This window comes from Castor canadensis, chromosome 17, assembly GCF_047511655.1.
Source record: "Castor canadensis chromosome 17, mCasCan1.hap1v2, whole genome shotgun sequence".
NCBI lineage: Eukaryota > Metazoa > Chordata > Mammalia > Rodentia > Castoridae > Castor > Castor canadensis.
The window spans coordinates 36,442,751-36,461,921 of NC_133402.1; positions in this window are offsets into that span (position 1 = coordinate 36,442,751).

Genomic DNA, 19,171 nt, shown 5'->3' on the forward strand with positions numbered 1-19,171 from the left:
TACGACATCTAACAGAGAATTTTCTTTTACAATATAAATGTGTTCCTTCAACTCTGCTGAATAACCTCTTGGGAACAAAGAGAGCCTCTCACCATCTTGAAAATCATACCTTGCAGGAAGTATTCCTTTCCAAAACTAACTCAATTCTCGGAGTGAAACAAAGTGCTAGATGCTCCTTGTTCGTTCAAAGATTGTTTTCTTTCGAGAAATACATGTATTTCTTCAACTCAACTGAATAGACCTCTTTGGAACACAGAGAGACTATCTCCACCTTGATAACCGCAAAATGCAGAAATATGCCTTTCAAAAACTAATTCAATTCTCACAGGGAAACACTGTGCTGGATGCTCCTACGTCTAATGCAGATGGGTTTGTTTCGAAAGATACATGTGTGTTTTCACGTTGCTGGACAGACCTAGGTAGAACAAAATTTGCCTTTCTCCACCTTGAGTATTCTGGTTGACAGCACGTCTTCCTTTCCAAAACTACGTGAAATCACACAGGGAAACAATGTGCTCCTTGGTTCTGCTTCTAACACACATGATTTTCTTTGGAGACATACATGTGGTTCTTCAACTGAGATGAAAAGGTCTATTTGGAACAAACAGAGTTTATCACTGACTTGAAATACGTAATTTGCAGGCAGTGTCCTTTGAAAAACGAACTCAGTTCTCACAGCGTGCCTATGTTCTAAATTTTCCTGCTTCTAGCCCAAATGGGTTTCTTTGGAGAGATACAGCTGTTTAGTTCACTCAGCTGCATAGGCCTACTTGGATCAAAGAGAGTCTATATAACCTGAAAACAATCTAAGTTTTAGAAAGTATCCTTTCAAAACAGAACTCATTTCTCACATCGAAGCATCATGCTCGGTTCCCCTCCTACTTATACAAATGCTATTCTTTTGTGAGATACATGTGTATCCTCAACTCAGCTGAAAAGGCCTATTTGGAACAACTTAGCCTATCTCCACATGGAGAATCCTACGTGGTGGATGTATTCCTTTCAAAATCGAACACATTTCTCACATGGAAACAATGTGTTGAGGCTGAAGTTCATAATATTGATGGTTTCTTTGGAGAAATACATGTGTTTCTTCAACCGAGCTGAATATTCCCATTTAGATGTAAGAGAGCCTAACACCATCTTGAAAAATCTCCTTTCCAGGAAGTATTACTTTCCAAAACTTTCTCCATTCTCACAGGGACGCCATGGGCTACATGCTCCTGTTTCTAATACAGATGGGTTTGTTTCGAGAGATACATGTGTTTCTTCAAGTTACTGGACAGGCCTTTTTGGAACAACATGAGCCTTTCTCCACCTTGAAAACTATGATTGTCAGGAAGAATTCCTTTCATTAACTATCTCCATGCTCACCAAGAAGCAATGTGCTCGAAGTTCCTGCTTCTAACACGGAAGGTTTTCTTTGGAGGGATCCGCGTGTTTGCTCAACTCAGCAGAACAGGTGTATTTAGAACAAAGAGAGCCAATGTCCACCTTGAAAAAGGTAAGATTCAGGACTTCTTTCTTTCAAAAACCAACTCAATTCTCAAAGGGGAGCAATGTGCAAGATCCTCCTCCGTTTTGCCCAGATGATGTTCTTCTGAGAGACACGTGTTTGTTCACTCAGCTCGATAGATCTATTTGCAAAAAAGGGAGCCTGTCTCCACCTTGAAAACCCTGAGTTGCAGGAAGTGGTCGTCTCAAAATCTCACTCTGTTCTCCCAGGGAAACCATGTGCTAGCAGGTGCACCTTCTCTCATAGATGGTTCTCTTGGAGACAGAAATGTGGTTCTTCAACGCAGCTGAATAGGCCTATTTGGCACAACGAGATTGTCTTTCGACATTGAAGACCTAAGTAACTGGAGGTATTGGGTTTAAAAACTCACTCAGTCTGAGAGGGAAACAATGTGCTAGATACTCCAGCTTCTAACCTAGATGGTTTTCTTTGCAGAGATGCGTGATTCTTTTCAAATCAGCAGAATGGGTGTATAGGGAACAAAGAGAACCTATCCCCATCTTGAAAACTCTGAATGGCAGGACGTATTTCTCTCAAAAGGTAACTCACCTCTCGGCGGGAGACAATGTGATAGATGCTCCTCCTTCTTACCCAGATGGTCTTCTTTCAAGAGACACATGCATCTCTTCAACTCAGCTGAAGAAGCCTATTTGGCAGAAAGGGAGCCTATCTCCACCTAGAAAAACCTTTTTTGCCCTTAGTATTCATTTTAAAAACAAAATCATTTCTCAGAGGGCAACAGTATGCTTGAACATCCTGCTTCTAAAATACATGGTTTTCTTCTTCGTGATATATGTGTTTCTTCAAATCAGCTGAATAGGCCTATTTGGAACAAAGGGAGCCTATGTCCACCTTGAAAAACATAACGTGTAGGCAGTGTTCCTCTCAAAAACTAACTCATGTTTCTCTGGGAAAGAATGTGTTAGATGCTCCTGCTTTGGACACTAACGGTTTTCTTTTGAGAGGTACATGTGTTTCTTCAACTCAGCTGAATAGGACGATTTAGAACAAAGAGTGGCTATATCCACCTTGAAAAATCTAAGTTGCAGGAAGTATTCCTTTCAAAATCTAATGCATTTCTCTCAGGGGAACAATGTGCTAGATGGGGACGTTTGTAACCTAGGTGGTTTTTCTGTAGAGATCCATGTGTTGATTCAACTCACCTTAAAGGGCCTATTTGGAACATGGAGAGCCTATCTCCACCTGGAAAAACCTAAGTTCCAGGAAGTATTTCTTCCCAAAACGAACTCAGTTCTCACAGGGAGGCAATGTGCTTGATGCTCCTTGTTCTAACACAGATAGTTTTCCTTTGAGACACACCTGTGTTTCCTCATCTTAGCTGGATAGGACTATTCGGGAAAAAATGAGCTTTTCTCCAGTTGAAAACTCTGATGGGAAGTATGTATGGCATTCAAAATAAAATTCAAGCCTCACAGTGAAATAATGCCCTAGATGTTGAATCTTTCATCATAGATGGATTTCTAGGGAGACATATATTTCTTTTTCCCACTCGGCTAAATAGGACCGTTTGGAACAGCGGAGCCAAATCTGCACCTTGAGAAATCTATGGTGCAGATAGTATTCCTTTCATAAACTAACTCAGTTCTCACAGGGAAGCAATGTGCTCGATAGTTCTGCTTCTGACACAAATGGTTTCATTTTGAGATATGCATGTATTTCTTCCACTCAGTTGAAAAGGACGATTTGGTAGAATAATAGCCTGTCTAAACCTTGACAATCTTATGTTGCAGGAGGTATTTTTTTCAAAAACCACCTCAGTTCTCACAGGGAAACAATGTGGTAGACGTTCCTGCTTGTGACACTACCTGTTTTCCTTTGACAAATACTTGTGTTTCTTCAAGTCAGCTGACAAGACTTACTTGGAAAAAACATAGCCTATCCCAACTTTGAAAAACGAAGCTGCAGGAAATACTACCTCCGAAAACTGACTCAGTTCTCACAGGTAAACACTCTTGTAAATGTTCCTCCTTCGAGCACAAATGGCTTTCCTTCGAGAGATACATGTGTTTATTCAACTCAGCTTCACCGGCCTATTTCGAAGAAAGAGAGCCTACTCCACATGGAAAACCTAAGATGCAGAAAGTATTTCTTTCAAAAACTAATTCAAATCTTACAGGAAAACAATGTGCTAGCTGCTCCTGGTCCTAACACAGAGAGTTTTCTTTTGAGAGATACGTGTGCTTCTCCAACTTAGCTTGATAGGCCTGTTTGGAACAAAGTGAGCTTTTCTCCAACTTCAAAACTCTGATTGGAAGTACGTAATCCTTCAAAAGCTAAATCTATTCTCATGGGGAAATGATGTCCCAGATGTTGAAGCATGTAACGTACATGGTTTTCTTTGGAGAGATATATGCGTTTGTTCCACTTGGCTAAATAGGCCTACTTGGAACAAACAAAACCAATATACACCTAGAAAAACCCAAGTTGTAGGACGTATTCTCTCAACAACTTGCTCAGTTCTCACAGGGAAACAATGTGCTAGATTCTCCCACTTCTAACACAGATGGTATTCTTTCAAGGGATCCGTGGGTTCCTTCACGCCTGCTGAACAGGACTGTTCGGAATAAAGAGAGGCTATATCCACATTGCAAAACCTATACTGCAGGATGTATTCCTACCAAAAACTAATGCATTTCTCACAGGGAAACAAGGTGCTAGAGGCCCCTGTTTCTAACACTGAGGGTTTTCTTTCAAGAGCACATGTGTTCCTTCAAGTCAGCTGAATAGGTCTATTTTGAAAGAAGAGAGGCTTTCTTCTTGTGAAATAAAAGAATTTCCAGAAAGTACTCCTTTCAACAGCTAACTCTATTCTCAGAGGGAAACAATGTCTTAGATGCTGCTGCTTCTTCCACACATGGATTACTCTTGTGACATTCTGTGTTTCTTCAATTTAGCTGAATCAGCCGATATGGAACAAATGGAGTCAACCACCACGTTGAAAAACCAAAGTTGCAGGAAGTATTCCTATCAAAGTCAACTCAATCCTTCCAGGGAAAGAATGTGCAAGATGCTCCTGTTCCTAACATAAGTGGTTTTCTCTTGAGAGATACATGTGTTTCTTCAAGTTAGCTTGATAGGCCGATTTGGAACAAAATAAGCCTTTCTCCACCTTGAAAACTCTGATTGGCGGGACGTATTCCTTTCTGAAACTAACCCACTAGTTAAAGGAAACAATGTGCTAGATGCTACGACATCTAACAGAGAATTTTCTTTTACAATATAAATGTGTTCCTTCAACTCTGCTGAATAACCTCTTGGGAACAAAGAGAGCCTCTCACCATCTTGAAAATCATACCTTGCAGGAAGTATTCCTTTCCAAAACTAACTCAATTCTCGGAGTGAAACAAAGTGCTAGATGCTCCTTGTTCGTTCAAAGATTGTTTTCTTTCGAGAAATACATGTATTTCTTCAACTCAACTGAATAGACCTCTTTGGAACACAGAGAGACTATCTCCACCTTGATAACCGCAAAATGCAGAAATATGCCTTTCAAAAACTAATTCAATTCTCACAGGGAAACACTGTGCTGGATGCTCCTACGTCTAATGCAGATGGGTTTGTTTCGAAAGATACATGTGTGTTTTCACGTTGCTGGACAGACCTAGGTAGAACAAAATTTGCCTTTCTCCACCTTGAGTATTCTGGTTGACAGCACGTCTTCCTTTCCAAAACTACGTGAAATCACACAGGGAAACAATGTGCTCCTTGGTTCTGCTTCTAACACACATGATTTTCTTTGGAGACATACATGTGGTTCTTCAACTGAGATGAAAAGGTCTATTTGGAACAAACAGAGTTTATCACTGACTTGAAATACGTAATTTGCAGGCAGTGTCCTTTGAAAAACGAACTCAGTTCTCACAGCGTGCCTATGTTCTAAATTTTCCTGCTTCTAGCCCAAATGGGTTTCTTTGGAGAGATACAGCTGTTTAGTTCACTCAGCTGCATAGGCCTACTTGGATCAAAGAGGGTCTATATAACCTGAAAACAATCTAAGTTTTAGAAAGTATCCTTTCAAAACAGAACTCATTTCTCACATCGAAGCATCATGCTCGGTTCCCCTCCTACTTATACAAATGCTATTCTTTTGTGAGATACATGTGTATCCTCAACTCAGCTGAAAAGGCCTATTTGGAACAACTTAGCCTATCTCCACATGGAGAATCCTACGTGGTGGATGTATTCCTTTCAAAATCGAACACATTTCTCACATGGAAACAATGTGTTGAGGCTGAAGTTCATAATATTGATGGTTTCTTTGGAGAAATACATGTGTTTCTTCAACCGAGCTGAATATTCCCATTTAGATGTAAGAGAGCCTAACACCATCTTGAAAAATCTCCTTTCCAGGAAGTATTACTTTCCAAAACTTTCTCCATTCTCACAGGGACGCCATGGGCTACATGCTCCTGTTTCTAATACAGATGGGTTTGTTTCGAGAGATACATGTGTTTCTTCAAGTTACTGGACAGGCCTTTTTGGAACAACATGAGCCTTTCTCCACCTTGAAAACTATGATTGTCAGGAAGAATTCCTTTCATTAACTATCTCCATGCTCACCAAGAAGCAATGTGCTCGAAGTTCCTGCTTCTAACACGGAAGGTTTTCTTTGGAGGGATCCGCGTGTTTGCTCAACTCAGCAGAACAGGTGTATTTAGAACAAAGAGAGCCAATGTCCACCTTGAAAAAGGTAAGATTCAGGACTTCTTTCTTTCAAAAACCAACTCAATTCTCAAAGGGGAGCAATGTGCAAGATCCTCCTCCGTTTTGCCCAGATGATGTTCTTCTGAGAGACACGTGTTTGTTCACTCAGCTCGATAGATCTATTTGCAAAAAAGGGAGCCTGTCTCCACCTTGAAAACCCTGAGTTGCAGGAAGTGGTCGTCTCAAAATCTCACTCTGTTCTCCCAGGGAAACCATGTGCTAGCAGGTGCACCTTCTCTCATAGATGGTTCTCTTGGAGACAGAAATGTGGTTCTTCAACGCAGCTGAATAGGCCTATTTGGCACAACGAGATTGTCTTTCGACATTGAAGACCTAAGTAACTGGAGGTATTGGGTTTAAAAACTCACTCAGTCTGAGAGGGAAACAATGTGCTAGATACTCCAGCTTCTAACCTAGATGGTTTTCTTTGCAGAGATGCGTGATTCTTTTCAAATCAGCAGAATGGGTGTATAGGGAACAAAGAGAACCTATCCCCATCTTGAAAACTCTGAATGGCAGGACGTATTTCTCTCAAAAGGTAACTCACCTCTCGGCGGGAGACAATGTGATAGATGCTCCTCCTTCTTACCCAGATGGTCTTCTTTCAAGAGACACATGCATCTCTTCAACTCAGCTGAAGAAGCCTATTTGGCAGAAAGGGAGCCTATCTCCACCTAGAAAAACCTTTTTTGCCCTTAGTATTCATTTTAAAAACAAAATCATTTCTCAGAGGGCAACAGTATGCTTGAACATCCTGCTTCTAAAATACATGGTTTTCTTCTTCGTGATATATGTGTTTCTTCAAATCAGCTGAATAGGCCTATTTGGAACAAAGGGAGCCTATGTCCACCTTGAAAAACATAACGTGTAGGCAGTGTTCCTCTCAAAAACTAACTCATGTTTCTCTGGGAAAGAATGTGTTAGATGCTCCTGCTTTGGACACTAACGGTTTTCTTTTGAGAGGTACATGTGTTTCTTCAACTCAGCTGAATAGGACGATTTAGAACAAAGAGTGGCTATATCCACCTTGAAAAATCTAAGTTGCAGGAAGTATTCCTTTCAAAATCTAATGCATTTCTCTCAGGGGAACAATGTGCTAGATGGGGACGTTTGTAACCTAGGTGGTTTTTCTGTAGAGATACATGTGTTGATTCAACTCACCTTAAAGGGCCTATTTGGAACATGGAGAGCCTATCTCCACCTGGAAAAACCTAAGTTCCAGGAAGTATTTCTTCCCAAAACGAACTCAGTTCTCACAAGGAGGCAATGTGCTTGATGCTCCTTGTTCTAACACAGATAGTTTTCCTTTGAGACACACCTGTGTTTCCTCATCTTAGCTGGATAGGACTATTCGGGAAAAAATGAGCTTTTCTCCAGTTGAAAACTCTGATGGGAAGTATGTATGGCATTCAAAATAAAATTCAAGCCTCACAGTGAAATAATGCCCTAGATGTTGAATCTTTCATCATAGATGGATTTCTAGGGAGACATATATTTCTTTTTCCCACTCGGCTAAATAGGACCGTTTGGAACAGCGGAGCCAAATCTGCACCTTGAGAAATCTATGGTGCAGATAGTATTCCTTTCATAAACTAACTCAGTTCTCACAGGGAAGCAATGTGCTCGATAGTTCTGCTTCTGACACAAATGGTTTCATTTTGAGATATGCATGTATTTCTTCCACTCAGTTGAAAAGGACGATTTGGTAGAATAATAGCCTGTCTAAACCTTGACAATCTTATGTTGCAGGAGGTATTTTTTTCAAAAACCACCTCAGTTCTCACAGGGAAACAATGTGGTAGACGTTCCTGCTTGTGACACTACCTGTTTTCCTTTGACAAATACTTGTGTTTCTTCAAGTCAGCTGACAAGACTTACTTGGAAAAAACATAGCCTATCCCAACTTTGAAAAACGAAGCTGCAGGAAATACTACCTCCGAAAACTGACTCAGTTCTCACAGGTAAACACTCTTGTAAATGTTCCTCCTTCGAGCACAAATGGCTTTCCTTCGAGAGATACATGTGTTTATTCAACTCAGCTTCACCGGCCTATTTCGAAGAAAGAGAGCCTACTCCACATGGAAAACCTAAGATGCAGAAAGTATTTCTTTCAAAAACTAATTCAAATCTTACAGGAAAACAATGTGCTAGCTGCTCCTGGTCCTAACACAGAGAGTTTTCTTTTGAGAGATACGTGTGCTTCTCCAACTTAGCTTGATAGGCCTGTTTGGAACAAAGTGAGCTTTTCTCCAACTTCAAAACTCTGATTGGAAGTATGTAATCCTTCAAAAGCTAAATCTATTCTCATGGGGAAATGATGTCCCAGATGTTGAAGCATGTAACGTACATGGTTTTCTTTGGAGAGATATATGCGTTTGTTCCACTTGGCTAAATAGGCCTACTTGGAACAAACAAAACCAATATACACCTAGAAAAACCCAAGTTGTAGGACGTATTCTCTCAACAACTTGCTCAGTTCTCACAGGGAAACAATGTGCTAGATTCTCCTGCTTCTAACACAGATGGTATTCTTTCAAGGGATCCGTGGGTTCCTTCACGCCTGCTGAACAGGACTGTTCGGAATAAAGAGAGGCTATATCCACATTGCAAAACCTATACTGCAGGATGTATTCCTACCAAAAACTAATGCATTTCTCACAGGGAAACAAGGTGCTAGAGGCCCCTGTTTCTAACACTGAGGGTTTTCTTTCAAGAGCACATGTGTTCCTTCAAGTCAGCTGAATAGGTCTATTTTGAAAGAAGAGAGGCTTTCTTCTTGTGAAATAAAAGAATTTCCAGAAAGTACTCCTTTCAACAGCTAACTCTATTCTCAGAGGGAAACAATGTCTTAGATGCTGCTGCTTCTTCCACACATGGATTACTCTTGTGACATTCTGTGTTTCTTCAATTTAGCTGAATCAGCCGATATGGAACAAATGGAGTCAACCACCACGTTGAAAAACCAAAGTTGCAGGAAGTATTCCTATCAAAGTCAACTCAATCCTTCCAGGGAAAGAATGTGCAAGATGCTCCTGTTCCTAACATAAGTGGTTTTCTCTTGAGAGATACATGTGTTTCTTCAAGTTAGCTTGATAGGCCGATTTGGAACAAAATAAGCCTTTCTCCACCTTGAAAACTCTGATTGGCGGGACGTATTCCTTTCTGAAACTAACCCACTAGTTAAAGGAAACAATGTGCTAGATGCTACGACATCTAACAGAGAATTTTCTTTTACAATATAAATGTGTTCCTTCAACTCTGCTGAATAACCTCTTGGGAACAAAGAGAGCCTCTCACCATCTTGAAAATCATACCTTGCAGGAAGTATTCCTTTCCAAAACTAACTCAATTCTCGGAGTGAAACAAAGTGCTAGATGCTCCTTGTTCGTTCAAAGATTGTTTTCTTTCGAGAAATACATGTATTTCTTCAACTCAACTGAATAGACCTCTTTGGAACACAGAGAGACTATCTCCACCTTGATAACCGCAAAATGCAGAAATATGCCTTTCAAAAACTAATTCAATTCTCACAGGGAAACACTGTGCTGGATGCTCCTACGTCTAATGCAGATGGGTTTGTTTCGAAAGATACATGTGTGTTTTCACGTTGCTGGACAGACCTAGGTAGAACAAAATTTGCCTTTCTCCACCTTGAGTATTCTGGTTGACAGCACGTCTTCCTTTCCAAAACTACGTGAAATCACACAGGGAAACAATGTGCTCCTTGGTTCTGCTTCTAACACACATGATTTTCTTTGGAGACATACATGTGGTTCTTCAACTGAGATGAAAAGGTCTATTTGGAACAAACAGAGTTTATCACTGACTTGAAATACGTAATTTGCAGGCAGTGTCCTTTGAAAAACGAACTCAGTTCTCACAGCGTGCCTATGTTCTAAATTTTCCTGCTTCTAGCCCAAATAGGTTTCTTTGGAGAGATACAGCTGTTTAGTTCACTCAGCTGCATAGGCCTACTTGGATCAAAGAGGGTCTATATAACCTGAAAACAATCTAAGTTTTAGAAAGTATCCTTTCAAAACAGAACTCATTTCTCACATCGAAGCATCATGCTCGGTTCCCCTCCTACTTATACAAATGCTATTCTTTTGTGAGATACATGTGTATCCTCAACTCAGCTGAAAAGGCCTATTTGGAACAACTTAGCCTATCTCCACATGGAGAATCCTACGTGGTGGATGTATTCCTTTCAAAATCGAACACATTTCTCACATGGAAACAATGTGTTGAGGCTGAAGTTCATAATATTGATGGTTTCTTTGGAGAAATACATGTGTTTCTTCAACCGAGCTGAATATTCCCATTTAGATGTAAGAGAGCCTAACACCATCTTGAAAAATCTCCTTTCCAGGAAGTATTACTTTCCAAAACTTTCTCCATTCTCACAGGGACGCCATGGGCTACATGCTCCTGTTTCTAATACAGATGGGTTTGTTTCGAGAGATACATGTGTTTCTTCAAGTTACTGGACAGGCCTTTTTGGAACAACATGAGCCTTTCTCCACCTTGAAAACTATGATTGTCAGGAAGAATTCCTTTCATTAACTATCTCCATGCTCACCAAGAAGCAATGTGCTCGAAGTTCCTGCTTCTAACACGGAAGGTTTTCTTTGGAGGGATCCGCGTGTTTGCTCAACTCAGCAGAACAGGTGTATTTAGAACAAAGAGAGCCAATGTCCACCTTGAAAAAGGTAAGATTCAGGACTTCTTTCTTTCAAAAACCAACTCAATTCTCAAAGGGGAGCAATGTGCAAGATCCTCCTCCGTTTTGCCCAGATGATGTTCTTCTGAGAGACACGTGTTTGTTCACTCAGCTCGATAGATCTATTTGCAAAAAAGGGAGCCTGTCTCCACCTTGAAAACCCTGAGTTGCAGGAAGTGGTCGTCTCAAAATCTCACTCTGTTCTCCCAGGGAAACCATGTGCTAGCAGGTGCACCTTCTCTCATAGATGGTTCTCTTGGAGACAGAAATGTGGTTCTTCAACGCAGCTGAATAGGCCTATTTGGCACAACGAGATTGTCTTTCGACATTGAAGACCTAAGTAACTGGAGGTATTGGGTTTAAAAACTCACTCAGTCTGAGAGGGAAACAATGTGCTAGATACTCCAGCTTCTAACCTAGATGGTTTTCTTTGCAGAGATGCGTGATTCTTTTCAAATCAGCAGAATGGGTGTATAGGGAACAAAGAGAACCTATCCCCATCTTGAAAACTCTGAATGGCAGGACGTATTTCTCTCAAAAGGTAACTCAGCTCTCGGCGGGAGACAATGTGATAGATGCTCCTCCTTCTTACCCAGATGGTCTTCTTTCAAGAGACACATGCATCTCTTCAACTCAGCTGAAGAAGCCTATTTGGCAGAAAGGGAGCCTATCTCCACCTAGAAAAACCTTTTTTGCCCTTAGTATTCATTTTAAAAACAAAATCATTTCTCAGAGGGCAACAGTATGCTTGAACATCCTGCTTCTAAAATACATGGTTTTCTTCTTAGTGATATATGTGTTTCTTCAAATCAGCTGAATAGGCCTATTTGGAACAAAGGGAGCCTATGTCCACCTTGAAAAACATAACGTGTAGGCAGTGTTCCTCTCAAAAACTAACTCATGTTTCTCTGGGAAAGAATGTGTTAGATGCTCCTGCTTTGGACACTAACGGTTTTCTTTTGAGAGGTACATGTGTTTCTTCAACTCAGCTGAATAGGACGATTTAGAACAAAGAGTGGCTATATCCACCTTGAAAAATCTAAGTTGCAGGAAGTATTCCTTTCAAAATCTAATGCATTTCTCTCAGGGGAACAATGTGCTAGATGGGGACGTTTGTAACCTAGGTGGTTTTTCTGTAGAGATACATGTGTTGATTCAACTCACCTTAAAGGGCCTATTTGGAACATGGAGAGCCTATCTCCACCTGGAAAAACCTAAGTTCCAGGAAGTATTTCTTCCCAAAACGAACTCAGTTCTCACAGGGAGGCAATGTGCTTGATGCTCCTTGTTCTAACACAGATAGTTTTCCTTTGAGACACACCTGTGTTTCCTCATCTTAGCTGGATAGGACTATTCGGGAAAAAATGAGCTTTTCTCCAGTTGAAAACTCTGATGGGAAGTATGTATGGCATTCAAAATAAAATTCAAGCCTCACAGTGAAATAATGCCCTAGATGTTGAATCTTTCATCATAGATGGATTTCTAGGGAGACATATATTTCTTTTTCCCACTCGGCTAAATAGGACCGTTTGGAACAGCGGAGCCAAATCTGCACCTTGAGAAATCTATGGTGCAGATAGTATTCCTTTCATAAACTAACTCAGTTCTCACAGGGAAGCAATGTGCTCGATAGTTCTGCTTCTGACACAAATGGTTTCATTTTGAGATATGCATGTATTTCTTCCACTCAGTTGAAAAGGACGATTTGGTAGAATAATAGCCTGTCTAAACCTTGACAATCTTATGTTGCAGGAGGTATTTTTTTCAAAAACCACCTCAGTTCTCACAGGGAAACAATGTGATAGACGTTCCTGCTTGTGACACTACCTGTTTTCCTTTGACAAATACTTGTGTTTCTTCAAGTCAGCTGACAAGACTTACTTGGAAAAAACATAGCCTATCCCAACTTTGAAAAACGAAGCTGCAGGAAATACTACCTCCGAAAACTGACTCAGTTCTCACAGGTAAACACTCTTGTAAATGTTCCTCCTTCGAGCACAAATGGCTTTCTTTCGAGAGATACATGTGTTTATTCAACTCAGCTTCACCGGCCTATTTCGAAGAAAGAGAGCCTACTCCACATGGAAAACCTAAGATGCAGAAAGTATTTCTTTCAAAAACTAATTCAAATCTTACAGGAAAACAATGTGCTAGCTGCTCCTGGTCCTAACACAGAGAGTTTTCTTTTGAGAGATACGTGTGCTTCTCCAACTTAGCTTGATAGGCCTGTTTGGAACAAAGTGAGCTTTTCTCCAACTTCAAAACTCTGATTGGAAGTACGTAATCCTTCAAAAGCTAAATCTATTCTCATGGGGAAATGATGTCCCAGATGTTGAAGCATGTAACGTACATGGTTTTCTTTGGAGAGATATATGCGTTTGTTCCACTTGGCTAAATAGGCCTACTTGGAACAAACAAAACCAATATACACCTAGAAAAACCCAAGTTGTAGGACGTATTCTCTCAACAACTTGCTCAGTTCTCACAGGGAAACAATGTGCTAGATTCTCCTGCTTCTAACACAGATGGTATTCTTTCAAGGGATCCGTGGGTTCCTTCACGCCTGCTGAACAGGACTGTTCGGAATAAAGAGAGGCTATATCCACATTGCAAAACCTATACTGCAGGATGTATTCCTACCAAAAACTAATGCATTTCTCACAGGGAAACAAGGTGCTAGAGGCCCCTGTTTCTAACACTGAGGGTTTTCTTTCAAGAGCACATGTGTTCCTTCAAGTCAGCTGAATAGGTCTATTTTGAAAGAAGAGAGGCTTTCTTCTTGTGAAATAAAAGAATTTCCAGAAAGTACTCCTTTCAACAGCTAACTCTATTCTCAGAGGGAAACAATGTCTTAGATGCTGCTGCTTCTTCCACACATGGATTACTCTTGTGACATTCTGTGTTTCTTCAATTTAGCTGAATCAGCCGATATGGAACAAATGGAGTCAACCACCACGTTGAAAAACCAAAGTTGCAGGAAGTATTCCTATCAAAGTCAACTCAATCCTTCCAGGGAAAGAATGTGCAAGATGCTCCTGTTCCTAACATAAGTGGTTTTCTCTTGAGAGATACATGTGTTTCTTCAAGTTAGCTTGATAGGCCGATTTGGAACAAAATAAGCCTTTCTCCACCTTGAAAACTCTGATTGGCGGGACGTATTCCTTTCTGAAACTAACCCACTAGTTAAAGGAAACAATGTGCTAGATGCTACGACATCTAACAGAGAATTTTCTTTTACAATATAAATGTGTTCCTTCAACTCTGCTGAATAACCTCTTGGGAACAAAGAGAGCCTCTCACCATCTTGAAAATCATACCTTGCAGGAAGTATTCCTTTCCAAAACTAACTCAATTCTCGGAGTGAAACAAAGTGCTAGATGCTCCTTGTTCGTTCAAAGATTGTTTTCTTTCGAGAAATACATGTATTTCTTCAACTCAACTGAATAGACCTCTTTGGAACACAGAGAGACTATCTCCACCTTGATAACCGCAAAATGCAGAAATATGCCTTTCAAAAACTAATTCAATTCTCACAGGGAAACACTGTGCTGGATGCTCCTACGTCTAATGCAGATGGGTTTGTTTCGAAAGATACATGTGTGTTTTCACGTTGCTGGACAGACCTAGGTAGAACAAAATTTGCCTTTCTCCACCTTGAGTATTCTGGTTGACAGCACGTCTTCCTTTCCAAAACTACGTGAAATCACACAGGGAAACAATGTGCTCCTTGGTTCTGCTTCTAACACACATGATTTTCTTTGGAGACATACATGTGGTTCTTCAACTGAGATGAAAAGGTCTATTTGGAACAAACAGAGTTTATCACTGACTTGAAATACGTAATTTGCAGGCAGTGTCCTTTGAAAAACGAACTCAGTTCTCACAGCGTGCCTATGTTCTAAATTTTCCTGCTTCTAGCCCAAATGGGTTTCTTTGGAGAGATACAGCTGTTTAGTTCACTCAGCTGCATAGGCCTACTTGGATCAAAGAGGGTCTATATAACCTGAAAACAATCTAAGTTTTAGAAAGTATCCTTTCAAAACAGAACTCATTTCTCACATCGAAGCATCATGCTCGGTTCCCCTCCTACTTATACAAATGGTATTCTTTTGTGAGATACATGTGTATCCTCAACTCAGCTGAAAAGGCCTATTTGGAACAACTTAGCCTATCTCCACATGGAGAATCCTACGTGGTGGATGTATTCCTTTCAAAATCGAACACATTTCTCACATGGAAACAATGTGTTGAGGCTGAAGTTCATAATATTGATGGTTTCTTTGGAGAAATACATGTGTTTCTTCAACCGAGCTGAATATTCCCATTTAGATGTAAGAGAGCCTAACACCATCTTGAAAAATCTCCTTTCCAGGAAGTATTACTTTCCAAAACTTTCTCCATTCTCACAGGGACGCCATGGGCTACATGCTCCTGTTTCTAATACAGATGGGTTTGTTTCGAGAGATACATGTGTTTCTTCAAGTTACTGGACAGGCCTTTTTGGAACAACATGAGCCTTTCTCCACCTTGAAAACTATGATTGTCAGGAAGAATTCCTTTCATTAACTATCTCCATGCTCACCAAGAAGCAATGTGCTCGAAGTTCCTGCTTCTAACACGGAAGGTTTTCTTTGGAGGGATCCGCGTGTTTGCTCAACTCAGCAGAACAGGTGTATTTAGAACAAAGAGAGCCAATGTCCACCTTGAAAAAGGTAAGATTCAGGACTTCTTTCTTTCAAAAACCAACTCAATTCTCAAAGGGGAGCAATGTGCAAGATCCTCCTCCATTTTGCCCAGATGATGTTCTTCTGAGAGACACGTGTTTGTTCACTCAGCTCGATAGATCTATTTGCAAAAAAGGGAGCCTGTCTCCACCTTGAAAACCCTGAGTTGCAGGAAGTGGTCGTCTCAAAATCTCACTCTGTTCTCCCAGGGAAACCATGTGCTAGCAGGTGCACCTTCTCTCATAGATGGTTCTCTTGGAGACAGAAATGTGGTTCTTCAACGCAGCTGAATAGGCCTATTTGGCACAACGAGATTGTCTTTCGACATTGAAGACCTAAGTAACTGGAGGTATTGGGTTTAAAAACTCACTCAGTCTGAGAGGGAAACAATGTGCTAGATACTCCAGCTTCTAACCTAGATGGGTTTTTTTGCAGAGATGCGTGATTCTTTTCAAATCAGCAGAATGGGTGTCTAGGGAACAAAGAGAACCTATCCCCATCTTGAAAACTCTGAATGGCAGGACGTATTTCTCTCAAAAGGTAACTCAGCTCTCGGCGGGAGACAATGTGATAGATGCTCCTCCTTCTTACCCAGATGGTCTTCTTTCAAGAGACACATGCATCTCTTCAACTGAGCTGAAGAAGCCTATTTGGCAGAAAGGGAGCCTATCTCCACCTAGAAAAACCTTTTTTGCCCTTAGTATTCATTTTAAAAACAAAATCATTTCTCAGAGGGCAACAGTATGCTTGAACATCCTGCTTCTAAAATACATGGTTTTCTTCTTAGTGATATATGTGTTTCTTCAAATCAGCTGAATAGGCCTATTTGGAACAAAGGGAGCCTATGTCCACCTTGAAAAACATAACGTGTAGGCAGTGTTCCTCTCAAAAACTAACTCATGTTTCTCTGGGAAAGAATGTGTTAGATGCTCCTGCTTTGGACACTAACGGTTTTCTTTTGAGAGGTACATGTGTTTCTTCAACTCAGCTGAATAGGACGATTTAGAACAAAGAGTGGCTATATCCACCTTGAAAAATCTAAGTTGCAGGAAGTATTCCTTTCAAAATCTAATGCATTTCTCTCAGGGGAACAATGTGCTAGATGGGGACGTTTGTAACCTAGGTGGTTTTTCTGTAGAGATCCATGTGTTGATTCAACTCACCTTAAAGGGCCTATTTGGAACATGGAGAGCCTATCTCCACCTGGAAAAACCTAAGTTCCAGGAAGTATTTCTTCCCAAAACGAACTCAGTTCTCACAGGGAGGCAATGTGCTTGATGCTCCTTGTTCTAACACAGATAGTTTTCCTTTGAGACACACCTGTGTTTCCTCATCTTAGCTGGATAGGACTATTCGGGAAAAAATGAGCTTTTCTCCAGTTGAAAACTCTGATGGGAAGTATGTATGGCATTCAAAATAAAATTCAAGCCTCACAGTGAAATAATGCCCTAGATGTTGAATCTTTCATCATAGATGGATTTCTAGGGAGACATATATTTCTTTTTCCCACTCGGCTAAATAGGACCGTTTGGAACAGCGGAGCCAAATCTGCACCTTGAGAAATCTATGGTGCAGATAGTATTCCTTTCATAAACTAACTCAGTTCTCACAGGGAAGCAATGTGCTCGATAGTTCTGCTTCTGACACAAATGGTTTCATTTTGAGATATGCATGTATTTCTTCCACTCAGTTGAAAAGGACGATTTGGTAGAATAATAGCCTGTCTAAACCTTGACAATCTTATGTTGCAGGAGGTATTTTTTTCAAAAACCACCTCAGTTCTCACAGGGAAACAATGTGGTAGACGTTCCTGCTTGTGACACTACCTGTTTTCCTTTGACAAATACTTGTGTTTCTTCAAGTCAGCTGACAAGACTTACTTGGAAAAAACATAGCCTATCCCAACTTTGAAAAACGAAGCTGCAGGAAATACTACCTCCGAAAACTGACTCAGTTCTCACAGGTAAACACTCTTGTAAATGTTCCTCCTTCGAGCACAAATGGCTTTCCTTCGAGAGATACATGTGTTTATTCAACTCAGCTTCACCGGCCTATTTCGAAGAAAGAGAGCCTACTCCACATGGAAAACCTAAGATGCAGAAAGTATTTCTTTCAAAAACTAATTCAAATCTTACAGGAAAACAATGTGCTAGCTGCTCCTGGTCCTAACACAGAGAGTTTTCTTTTGAGAGATACGTGTGCTTCTCCAACTTAGCTTGATAGGCCTGTTTGGAACAAAGTGAGCTTTTCTCCAACTTCAAAACTCTGATTGGAAGTACGTAATCCTTCAAAAGCTAAATCTATTCTCATGGGGAAATGATGTCCCAGATGTTGAAGCATGTAACGTACATGGTTTTCTTTGGAGAGATATATGCGTTTGTTCCACTTGGCTAAATAGGCCTACTTGGAACAAACAAAACCAATATACACCTAGAAAAACCCAAGTTGTAGGACGTATTCTCTCAACAACTTGCTCAGTTCTCACAGGGAAACAATGTGCTAGATTCTCCTGCTTCTAACACAGATGGTATTCTTTCAAGGGATCCGTGGGTTCCTTCACGCCTGCTGAACAGGACTGTTCGGAATAAAGAGAGGCTATATCCACATTGCAAAACCTATACTGCAGGATGTATTCCTACCAAAAACTAATGCATTTCTCACAGGGAAACAAGGTGCTAGAGGCCCCTGTTTCTAACACTGAGGGTTTTCTTTCAAGAGCACATGTGTTCCTTCAAGTCAGCTGAATAGGTCTATTTTGAAAGAAGAGAGGCTTTCTTCTTGTGAAATAAAAGAATTTCCAGAAAGTACTCCTTTCAACAGCTAACTCTATTCTCAGAGGGAAACAATGTCTTAGATGCTGCTGCTTCTTCCACACATGGATTACTCTTGTGACATTCTGTGTTTCTTCAATTTAGCTGAATCAGCCGATATGGAACAAATGGAGTCAACCACCACGTTGAAAAACCAAAGTTGCAGGAAGTATTCCTATCAAAGTCAACTCAATCCTTCCAGGGAAAGAATGTGCAAGATGCTCCTGTTCCTAACATAAGTGGTTTTCTCTTGAGAGATACATGTGTTTCTTCAAGTTAGCTTGATAGGCCGATTTGGAACAAAATAAGCCTTTCTCCACCTTGAAAACTCTGATTGGCGGGACGTATTCCTTTCTGAAACTAACCCACTAGTTAAAGGAAACAATGTGCTAGATGCTACGACATCTAACAGAGAATTTTCTTTTACAATATAAATGTGTTCCTTCAACTCTGCTGAATAACCTCTTGGGAACAAAGAGAGCCTCTCACCATCTTGAAAATCATACCTTGCAGGAAGTATTCCTTTCCAAAACTAACTCAATTCTCGGAGTGAAACAAAGTGCTAGATGCTCCTTGTTCGTTCAAAGATTGTTTTCTTTCGAGAAATACATGTATTTCTTCAACTCAACTGAATAGACCTCTTTGGAACACAGAGAGACTATCTCCACCTTGATAA